Source organism: Xyrauchen texanus, chromosome 33 (assembly GCF_025860055.1).
Source record: "Xyrauchen texanus isolate HMW12.3.18 chromosome 33, RBS_HiC_50CHRs, whole genome shotgun sequence".
Lineage (NCBI taxonomy): Eukaryota > Metazoa > Chordata > Actinopteri > Cypriniformes > Catostomidae > Xyrauchen > Xyrauchen texanus.
Window position 1 is genome coordinate 20,073,430 of NC_068308.1, and position 12,033 is coordinate 20,085,462.

Genomic DNA, 12,033 nt, shown 5'->3' on the forward strand with positions numbered 1-12,033 from the left:
ATCTAACAGTTAAAGGTTGGGCAAGGAGGAGGCGGGAACCGGCTCAGCAATAAACATACATTTTTAATACATTAATTAATTTAAAACAACATAAAACATAAGGACACAGACACACATGAAACGTGGCCACGTGCATCTCTCTCTCTCCTACCGGTGTCTTCAGATGCCCCTAATCTCGTTCTCCCGCTGATCAGCTGATTCAGCGCTGGCCGTGCTCCATCATGGCCCTGCCATGCCCTCCTCCTCACCAAAGTAGAGTTAATAAAATATGCTTTCCTTATGCATGTACACAGGTTTAACAACACTTTCAGCTTTGGCCACTGTGGGGCAGTGATTAAAATTTAATGTAAAGGTGAGTGTACACTGCACGACTTGCAGTTGGCTCCCTGCAACTCACAATCTTGTTTTTTTGTGGTGCAAACACTACAGGACTGTAGTGTGCCAACTACACGACCATTTGTCCCAGACTGAGGCCATGTGTGCCCTGTATTAAGATGAGTTTTTGGGTGATCCAATTATAAATATACAAGCGAGACACCGTTAGACCTAGTCATATCTTTTGTCCACTTGTGTTCGGATTTCGAGGGGAGAGTCTCCAATTTCCTGAGGACTTGTCTGTGTTTTACTAAAAACCGGCACACAGTTTTCTTAATTAAACTTACATTGAGTTATTTTAGTGCAGTGCATGTAACTGAGCTTCTAATCTATGTGCTGCTCATATCTGTGTCCCTATTGTGCATGTTCATGCATTTACTTTATACAATTTTCTTATCGTATGCTTATTTCCGTTTTTGTGCATATTTACAATGGGGAAAAAAGACAAACAGCTGAAAATAATCAAGACCGCAGGTAGGGAGATGTGGCTAAAGTTTTATTTTCAAATTATTTTTTGTCTTATGCTTCCTAATAACTTGTCTTCGTCTTGCACTCTCTATATATTTCATTGGCTGTGGCTCATTGTCTGTCTCTCACTCATCGGGACAGTGCCCACACCTGACGAAAAGATGTCTAGATATCAAGTTGTTGTCAAAACTGTCTTTGTATTTGGTACAAGTCTCGGCCTGTCACAGGAGTGTGAACACAACTGAAACTTCTCAACACAGATCAGTCGCCAACTCAAAGCATCAAAAGAGATGAGCTGGAGTTTTGTAGTGTACACTTGGCTTAAAAAGTATTGATTTTAGTAGCAGAACTTTCGAACTACTGTTGCTGAATTCACTGCCTGATCAGTCTGTAGCCATGCACTGCTACAGTATATTTGTAATAGTAACAATAGTAACCATTTTGTCATGCAACCAAAAAAGTGAATAAATAAATATATAAATATATAAATTATGCTATATTTGTTGCCTGTGGTGTGTGGTTCAAGCTTAAGTGTTATAATGTACATGAGAACTCTTAAGCACTACAGCTAAAGTTGCGAAATGTCTGTTTTTTATGTGCACCAGTGCTTTAAGCATTTGCTGACATGCTATACTTATATTGAATTCCCAAAATCCAACTGCCAAAAAAAAAAGAGTTATTCATCTTTTGCTGTAACCTATTGGATTTTCACCATTTGGACCCTCCCACCTATTGATTTCTATGTTCTATTAAATATAGACATCTACTTTATGAAATGTACTGTAATTGTCATTGTTTTGGGCAGATTTGAACTATTTCACTGCATATAATCTTCATGAATTTTCAATCAAACTTTAGTGTAGGCTGTTATAGTCTTTCTGTATCCATTAGATTATTTCTACATCTGATTTTCAATGCTGTGAAATAAAATTAATGTTCCCTTACAAGCAGAGGTGGACAGCAATGAAATACATTTACTTGAGTACTGTACTTTAGTACACTTTTTGAGTATCTGTACTTTACTTGAGTATAATTTTTTTTAACTTCACTACATTTAAAAGACAAATATTGTACTTTTCACTCCACTACATTTCTATTAAGGGCCTCGAGTAGAAAGTCGTTACTATGTAGCAGCTTTTTTCTTCTCTAAAACGTGATTGTTTTTTTGCTGGTGACAGACAGCCTATCAGTTAATATAAAAAGAGTTAAATATTAAAGTTAAATAAAATTAATATCTTGTCATTTTTTAGTTTTTTGTTGTTGTTGTTACCTTGCATAATTACTACAGTTGTGTAGAGCTGCACGGTTAAATCATAAAAGATCGCGATCTCGATTCAAACACCCACACAATCTCTTTCCTAAATGATAATGATTCACCTGTCTATTAAACCTTTAACAAAAATCATACCGGAACATTCAAATCTGCATTGGTGCTGCCGCTGAGCCAGAGAGAGCAGTTATCATCTACAGGTATGAAACAGCTTCATAAACAGTCTTTTATAGTCCTGGACTTACAGCCAAAGTGTGTGGTCATGCCTGTATTTACAGCAATTTCACTGTCTGCTTGATTCAAATGTGGATGTACACATAGATGTGTGCACACTGCCAGAGCTGTGTGAGAACACTACCATGCTGCTTTTGTGGGGGTGGGTAGGAGTGTTAAATAAAAAAAATGATAGATGATTATGGTGTCTTTTTTGTCAATTATGTTGTTTCATTGCTATACGTTTTGTAACATTCTAAAAGCTCTTTATTCCACAGATACTATAAGCTGGTTATTGTATTCAGTAGGTTGCTTCAGAGGCATAAGGTATTGTATACAACAATGCAACAATAATAAAACAATGCATTTTTAACGTTTGGTGTGCTGGAGTGGAACAGAGGAGACGCAGGAGTAGAATCTTTAAATCCTTTAATTAATTGGAGTAGAACAAACGCTGGAGTGGAAACAAACATAAATCCTAACATCAAACATTAACATTCAAACATTACCGTTTAAGGACTGACAACTAACAATCAAAACTAGAAGGTATATATATATATATATATATACACAGGGAACTTAATGAGGGAATGGCAAACAGGTGGGGATAACGAGGAAGTGATTAGGACGGTGGATTCTGGGGAAATGTAGTGCAGGAGAAAACTTCTAAATAAGAGTCATTGAACACGGTTGAGAAAAAAAAGGAACAACTTTTACAACCAAGTACTTCTGTACTTTTACTTAAGTATAAATCTGTTTTAACAACTTTCACTTGTATTGAAGTAATATTTGACCAGTAGTATCTGTACTTCCCCTTCTGTCGCTCTCTCCACGTTGTGTCGGAGAAGCGACACTAGGGGTCTCTCTTGAGCGCCGATATTCACCTCTGACCTATTGAAAAGGGCCAATGAGAGTTGGCAGTCAGTATTTGCATACCCCGCCCCTGCATACGGGTATTTAAGCGGGGCAAATACGGAAGTTTAGTCAGAACATTTCTTCGGAGCTGATGGTCTGTTTGCAGTCTGCTGTGAGAATACACACCCTGAACGTTCCTGTATCTCTGATGATCTGCTTGCTGTTGGATTTGATGGCGCACAACAGCGGCTTTCTCTGTACTTTGCACGGCGTGCATTGTTGCCCCTAAGCACTTCGACAGCGCAGACACACACACACACACACTGTGTATTAAAAGAGTGATTTCCTTTAAAAGAGCAAATTTCTCTAAAAGAGCAAACACAGCGGCGTTGAACGTCCTTTTAAGGACGCGTCTTTTTCAAGATGCCTTTCCGCCCCTGTGTCATTCCTGGATGTGGTAGAAGTCTCTCCGCTTCAGACGGCCACAGGCGCTGTCTCGTGTGTTTGGGCCGCGATCACCCCAAGGCGGCGTTTGTGGATGGTTCATGTTCTCACTGCGAGAACATGACCATGACCACGTTGCGGTCGTGGCTTGCTTTCAATAGAAAGCAAGCCACCCCAGCTGCACCCCGCATTGCTCCTTCTTCCCACGGGATTGAGGACGATGCGGTTGGTGCTGGGGGCGATTTGGGGGCGGCAGCGGGTGCGGTTTCGCCGGGTAGCCCCCCGCGAACCTCCTGGTCCCCGTCCAAGCTCGCGGCGATAGCGGCTCGCCTCACGGCCTGGCCGTCTATCCTCCCGAGTCCGAAGCAGATGAGCTCGCCGCTGCATCGGAGAGTGCGGTGTCTGATGCCGAGGGCTCCCCTGGACTGCCGCCTTCGGGCCAGCAGGCCCAGGCTGAGGCCGATGCTCAGATGTCCGACATGCTTTCCCGGGCCGCCGTGAGCGTGGGGTTGGATTGGAACCCTCCGTCCTCCCCACAGCCTTCACGGTTGGATGATTGGTTCCTGGGGGCAGCGCGCCGTTCACTGCCTCGCATCCCCCCGGTCCCGTTTTTCCCGGAGGTGCATGATGAGCTGACGTCTACGTGGAGAGCCCCGCTCTCCACTCGTCTAGGTGCCACCCGCTCCACTCTCTCCACCCTCGACGGCGGAGAGCACCACGGATACGAGGCGATTCCCCAGGTCGATAGGGCAGTTGCGCACCATCTATGCCCCGGTAGCCCTACCTCCTGGCGCGGTCGCCCCGTACTCCTATCCAAGCCCTGTAGGACAACATCCTCGCTCAACGCGAGAGCCTACAGTGCGGCTGGACGCGCTGCCTCCGCCCTGCATGCGATGGCCCTCCTGCAAGTCCACCAGGCCAAAGCTCTCAGAAACATGCACGGGGATGGACCTGATCCTGATGTGCTGCAGGAACTGCGCTCAGCGACCGACCTCGCCCTGAGAGCGACGAAGGCCACAGCGCAGGCACTCGGACAGACGATGGCCACCCTAGTGGTCCAGGAACGCCATCTTTGGCTCAATCTGGTCGAGATGCGTGAGGCCGACAAGAACCGCTTCCTGGACGCACCTGTCTCCCAGATTGGCCTTTTCGGCGACACCGTCGAGGACTTCGCCCAACAGTTCTCCGCGGTGAAGAAGCAGACGGAGGCCATCTCCCATATCATGCCCCGCCGCAGACCTGCCACTACGGGCCCTGCTCCGTCTGCCCGCCGAGGGCGTCCCCCTGTGAAGAAACCAGCTCCTGCTCCGCCTCAACCCGGGCCCAGCTCTCAGCCCCAGCGTCGAGCACGTCGAGGGCCGGGAGGAGAATCCTTTGTTTTTTCATTTGCCACACCCCCTGACGGGGGCTGTGGTACCCACATTCTCAATAAAAGAGCTATTTCCTTTGCCTCTGGGTCACCTGGCCCGCAAATGCCGTTCTCAAGGCAATCTGCTTTCAGATTACGACAGTCCTGGTACACCGGACGCGGCGATCCCCCTTCCACCTGCCTATGACTGCCCCCCGGCCGGCCGGTTCAGACGAGTCCAGAGGACGCCAGCAGACCTCCTCCTCAGTCACGAACCCGCCCCCTGTCGGGTGTCGCGGAGCAAGGTAAGTGCTTTGAGTCTATTCTCAGCACCCCAGCCTCAGGCCGCAACGAAGCCGCCCGACGCTGCATTACCTGTTCCGCCCCGCTGCGAGGCCCCGCCGGGTACGTCCAAATTCTCGTCCCTTTGGTGCCCCTAGCGCAGAGCTGGGAAGCGTGGTTTTCGCTTTCCAACGCATCACGCTGGCTGCACCGGACCATTTGACTCGGTTACGCAATTCAGTTTGCCCGGCTCCCGCCCCCCTTCAGGGGCGTCCTCTTTTCCGCAGTACACGGCGAGCATGCCAGTTCCCTGCGCACGGAAATCGCGACCCTCTTAGCCAAGGGCGCGGTAGAGCCCGTCCCTCCAACCGAAATGAGGAAGGGTTTCTACAGCCCTTACTTCAATGTACCCAAGAAAGGCAGCGGCTTACGACCAATCTTGGACCTGCGAGTTTTCAATCGGGCCTTGTTAAAACTCCCGTTCAAAATGCTCACGCAGAGAAATATTCTGGCTGGCGTTCAGCATCTAGATTGGTTCGCAGCGGTAGACCTGAAGGACGCGTACTTCCACGTCTCAATTCTGCCACGACACCGACCCTTCTTACGGTTCGCGTTCGATGGCCAGGCGTTTCAGTACAAAGTCCTCCCCTTCGGCCTGTCTCTGTCCCCTCGCATCTTCACGAAGGTCGCAGAGCGAGCGTGCTCTTGCCCCGCTACGAGTAGCCGGCATCCGCATTCTCAACTACCTCGACGATTGGCTTATCCTAGCACACTCTCGAGAGTTACTATGCACACACAGAGACCAGGTGCTCCGGCACCTCAGCCGCTTGGGGCTTCAGGTCAACTGGGAAAAGAGCAAGCTCATTCCGGTTCAGAGCATCTCTTTTCTCGGGTTGGAGTTAGACTCAGTCTCAATGACAGCACGTCTCACGAGCGAGCGTGCTCAGTCGGCGCTGGATTGCCTTGCTTCCTTCAAGCCAGGCACAGTGGTCCCTCTAAAACTTTTCCAGAGGCTCCTGGGGCATATGGCGTCCTCCGCGGCGGTCGCGCCGCTGGGGTTGATGCATATGAGACCACTCCAGCACTGGCTCCAGACTCGAGTCCCGAGACAAGCATGGCACCACGGCACGCATCGGGTAAGGATCACCCCCGCCTGCCTCAAAACTCTCCGACCCTGGACAGACCTCTGCTTTTTACGGGCAGGAGTGCCCTTGCAGCAGGTGTCCCGACGTGTTCTGGTCACAACCGACGCCTCCCGGTCCGGGTGGGGTGCCGTGTGCAGCGGGCACGCAGCAGCGGGCCTTTGGAAAGGGGCCCCGCTGCGTTGGCACATCAACTGCCTGGAGTTGCTGACCGTCCTTCTTGCCCTCAGGAAGTTCCTCCCGTTAGTTCGGGACAAACACGTCCTCGTGAGATCGGACAGCACCACGGTGGTGTCGTACATAAATCGCCAAGGCGGCGTACGCTCCCGCCACATGTCACAACTCGCCCGCCGTCTCCTCCTATGGAGCCAGCAGCGACACAGGTCGCTGCATGCCACTCACATCCCCGGCAAGCTCAACGTCGTAGCAGACGCGCTATCACGACAACGCCTGCCCGGCGGGGAGTGGAGGCTTCACACCCAGGCGGTCCAGCTGATTTGGGAACGGTTTGGCAAGGCCCAGGTAGACCTGTTTGCCTCCCAGGAAACCTCCCACTGCCCGCTCTGGTACGCCCTAACAGAGGCTCCCCTTGGGACAGACGCGCTGGCACACAGCTGGCCCTCGGGGCTGCGCAAGTACGCATTTCCCCCAGTGAGCCTTCTTGCACCGGTGCTGTGCAAGGTCAGGGAGGACGAGGAGCGAGTCACGTTAGTGACCCCCTACTGGCCCACTCGGACTTGGTTCTTGGAACTCAGACTTCTCACGACAGCTCCTCCCTGGCGAATTCCCCTGAGAAAGGACCTCCTCTCTCAGGGACGGGGCACGCTCTGGCACCCGCGCCCAGACCTCTGGAACCTCCACGTCTGGTCCCTGGACGGGATGCGGAAGAGCTAGCCGGATTACCGGCGACCGTTGTGAATACAATTAACCAAGCCCGAGCCCCCTCTACCAGGCACCTTTACGCCCTAAAGTGGCGCTTGTTCGCAGATTGGTGTTCTTCCCGAACTGAAGACCCGCAGAGATGCGCGATTAGGTCAGTGCTCCTTTCCTACAGGAGAGGCTGGACAGGAGGCTGTCCCTGTCCACCCTCAAGGTGTATGTTGCCGCCATTGCCGCCCACCACGATCCTGTAGATGGCAAGTCTTTGGGTAAGCACGACCTGATCCTCAGGTTCCTGAGAGGCGCCCGGAGGTTGAATCCCTCCCGGCCAGGCCTAGTTCCCTCCTGGGATCTCTCGGTAGTCTTGGCAGGACTCCAGAGACGCCCCTTCGAGCCGCTTGAATCAATTGGACTCAGGGCCCTCTCTCTTAAGACGGCCCTGCTGATCGCTCTCGCCTCTATCAAGAGGGTCGGGGACCTGCAAGCGTTCTCTGTCAGCGACACTTGCCTTGAGTTCGGTTCGGCAGATACGTCTGTGATCCTAAGACCGCGACCGGGCTATGTACCCAAGGTTCCTACCACACCATTCCGAGATCAGGTGGTGAACCTGCAAGCGCTGCCCCGGGAGGAGGCAGACCCAACCCTTTCGTTGCTATGTCCAGTGCGTGCCCTGCGCATTTACCTGGACCGCACACAGAGCACCAGACGCTCTGAGCAGCTCTTTTTCTGCTTTGGGGGATGGCAGAAAGGGAATGCCGTCTCCAAACAGAGGCTCGCCCACTGGGTTGTCGACGCCATCACACTGGCTTATCACACCCAGGCCGTGCCCCTACCCTTGCGGGTCTGAGCTCACTCAACAAGGGGTGTTGCGTCCTCGTGGGCACTGGCCAAGGGCACCTCCCGAGCAGACATCTGTAGAGCCGCGGGTTGGGCAACACCCAACACCTTCGCAAGGTTTTACAACCTCCGCGTTGAGTCGGTTGCGTCTCGTGTTTTGTCAGGTCCGAGCCCGTAGAACTCGGTAACACGTAGACCGACGTCAAGGTTAAGTAGTGCGCCTTTTTTCCCAGGGCGCCCCACTCCGAGTCGGGACCCTGGTCGATTCCTCCCCAGCCCTCCGGTTCCACGGTTCAGCGGAGGAACTTGCCGACCCAAGCCACTGCGGGTACCCTGATGGCTACCCTGTACTGGTATAGGTGCTCCACAGGTAAGGCCTCCTGCTCGGACTCCACCTGTGTGTATTTCCACGGTTCTGTCCCCTTACGAGCGGACCCCCGTGTCTCCCTTAGGCAATTACAGCTGCCCCGGTCGCCGTGCTGTAGCAACTCCCCCCTTTCGAGGCTGGATCTACCACCGCACCATACTTTCCACACGAGCCCTAAGATGGCCGTGTGATGTGTCTACCACTTTTCCTCCCCAAGAAAAAGGGCAGGTGTGGTCTCCGCAGGGTCTGGGTAAGACCCCCTTCCCTATATGCGTGTAAGGGCCCCGGGCGTGATTGCTCTATGTGAGAAACATAGAGAGAAAAGAGGCCCAGCCAGGCTGGCCCGCTCCCATGTTGGCAAACATCGCCTTGTTCCCCTCTCAGGGTAACTAGAAGGATCCCGATGTTCGTATGGGGCATTGGGGAAGGGTACGTGCAGCCGGGTACAGACGATGCGTGGCACTGGATGAATCCCTGCCCGCCTCTGTATCGGCAGTTCACGTACACGGTTCAGCACATGGCAAGATTGGAATGGGTCCCCTAGTGTCGCTTCTCCGACACAACGTGGAGAGAGCAACAGAAGGGGAACGTTTGGTTTATGTATGTAACCTCCGTTCCCCGAGGGAGGGAACGACACGTTGTGTCTTTCCTCCGCCATGTCGCTGAACCGAGCCACTGTTGTGGCCGGACCATTTCGGGCTCCTCAGAAAAATCCTGACTAAACTTCCGTATTTGCCCCTCTTAAATACCCGTATGCGGGGGTGGGGTATGCAAATACTGACTGCCAACTCTCATTGGCCCTTTTCAATAGGTCAGAGATGAATATCGGCGCTCAAGAGAGACCCCTAGTGTCGCTTCTCCGACACAACGTGTCGTTCCCTCCCTCGGGGAACGGAGGTTACATACGTAACCAAACGTTTTCCTCAAGTAATGGAGTTGTGCACTTTGTCCACCTTCGCTTACAAAACTTTATAAATCACTAAATTTGTATTTTTACAAATAAAAATACAAATTTGTATTTTTTTCATGGCAACTGTCTGTGACCAAAATGTTTTGAAGGCCATGATAGTAGCAAACATGTTATACAGAGAGAAAGAGAAAAAAATTTAAGAAAGAAAGAAATAAAAAACATTAAATGAATCATGATCTCTTCATCTAATTTTATTTTATTTTATTTTTTTTTAAGTAATATCAGCAAATCCTTGGCAGGCTGCTCACTAAAAAGACTTCAAAATGAAAAAAGTTAAACAGATTGTGTTCAATGAACACTTACTGCAGTGGTGAATAAACAAAGACAAGCTATATTGATTCCTGAGGCTTTCACAGAAACTCACAAGAACTGGAAATATTTACCAACAATTATCTGAGTGTATCTGAGGTAGGCATTATCAGCATTATTGGACATTACTGATGTCACCTGCAACTTTTACTCATTTGACATCCCTCAGAAAGGTAAGTGATATTTGTGGTACTGTACACTGAAGGGCTTCAGGTTCTTCCCAAAACACACTGCTATAATAAGGTTCCATATGGTTTAGAATTAATTGAATGTACTGTGGCTGGCAGCCCAGGTCTGGAGGGTAATTCTGCAGCAGGGACACTGGTTCCGCGTGAATTGAGACCTGGCAGATTGGAGATCTCAAAGAATTTGACCCTCAAATGCATCACTAGCAGTACCTTTTCTCTCTTTTACTTTGTTTATAGATTTGAGTGCATTCCTCCACATGAGGGACATAATTTAGCTTTGGAATATGTAGAATTACACAGGAGAGAAGGGATGGCATTGCAAAAAGATGGCATTCCAAAAAGATGTTTATTTTGTTGGAAAAGTGCAAAATGTGCAAATTAAGTGATTTAAGAGCAAACAAATCAGCACCATCTAAAACTGTCTAAAACCTAGACCTGTTTACAGTACTAGAGCAGTACCCACTCTCCTCACTGAACAATAGAGGCCAGAGTATACTTAGTGCTTGAGCAGCGCTAACAACCTTACGCATGTGCTCCAAACACTAGTCCTCCATCTTGTTCTCCAACCTCTGGTGGCGGCTGGCTTTTATACATTTATTATATACATTTTTCCCACCTTTGATAATTGGAATTGGAATACCATTATTTATAAGGATTTATGACATACTCTTATTATATCCTTTGATTATTTTCCCTGAGGTCCATTTTAATGTTGTTAAAGTTTTTTTGTTGCACCAAACAGTCATAATATAGTCATAAATAATAATTTTCCACCGTGTCTCTGGCCCTCTGTCTGAAACACTCAGTTGTAAGCTGTTTGGCCCTTTAAGACTTCACTGTAATCGCCCACTGTTGTGATTGGCTAACATCATACATGCCTTAAAATACAGCTATTTTTGAAATGCAATCCGAAGAAAATTAACAATTTTCACACAATATTATAAAACTACATTTCAGGGTTATCACATAATGTACCCCCAACACATTTCATCTGAATATATCAAACTGTTCACTCAAGCACAGCATAAAATATCAAACAGTCATGACATACTGTATGAAACATTCATGATTGAATCGGGTTACTTTCATCCAATAGTCCAATTTTAACTGCCCCATATTTCAATAACAATTCCTTTGCAAAGTTTGTACCGCTCTTAGAACGTTGCGCATATTGCCAGAAATGCATCAAAATGATAAAATATGTCCTGTAGGTCATGTTTACAAAAGACCAACAATTATAAATAGCACAAATGGGTGCAATAAGAACCCATGATGCCTTCAAAACAGCACAACAGCAAGACAGCGCTGCTGAATGAAACATAATGGGGGAGTCCTTTATAGAGTTATAACTTGACGTCTCTTATTTTAAAAGCTGTGTGAGATGTATGACAAAGGTCAAAGCCATGCACGTTTATGTAGAAAAACATTTAAATCTATATAGGCACATGAAGGTGTCCTGTGTAAATCGACTATGGATGAATCTCCATGAGAGGCCCATCTCTCTTCTCTTCACCTTACTGAGCACCAGTGGGCAGGGCCAAGAGTGCAATGATGAAAAATTAGGCATTGATGTCTTGCTGAAGAGGCAGTCATATGCAGATGTATTTGGTCCTTTTGACATCACAAGTTCCACAAATTCCAAAAGAGTCGCTTTTGCAGCTTGGCTTAAATAAATGCTCTTTTTCTATTAAGGAGGACGTTTTCAGTTCTGAAACTTACTATATGTTTTCATAGTACAGTGACCTCTTATATGTCAGATCAAGGAAAAGTGGATTCTTCATGTCATGACCCTTTAGAATAAAATTAGCCCTCACATCCCCATTTTAAGCGAGCTATAAACAAAACCAATAAATACAATAAATAGGATTGATAAAAACAATTCCACAATGAAACCCAAATAAATATTGTAAAATGGTTAGTAAAACACGAAATCAATTCTTTAGACACTAACATCTTGTTATGGAGACTGACTTGCAGGCTCTCCATCACAGAATAGTTTGTAATTTTTTTTTTGTTGTTGTTTTTTTTATGGAGCTTACGGTGTCTTCCCAAATAAAGTTTCTGGTGTCTGGTTGGGATTTGAATT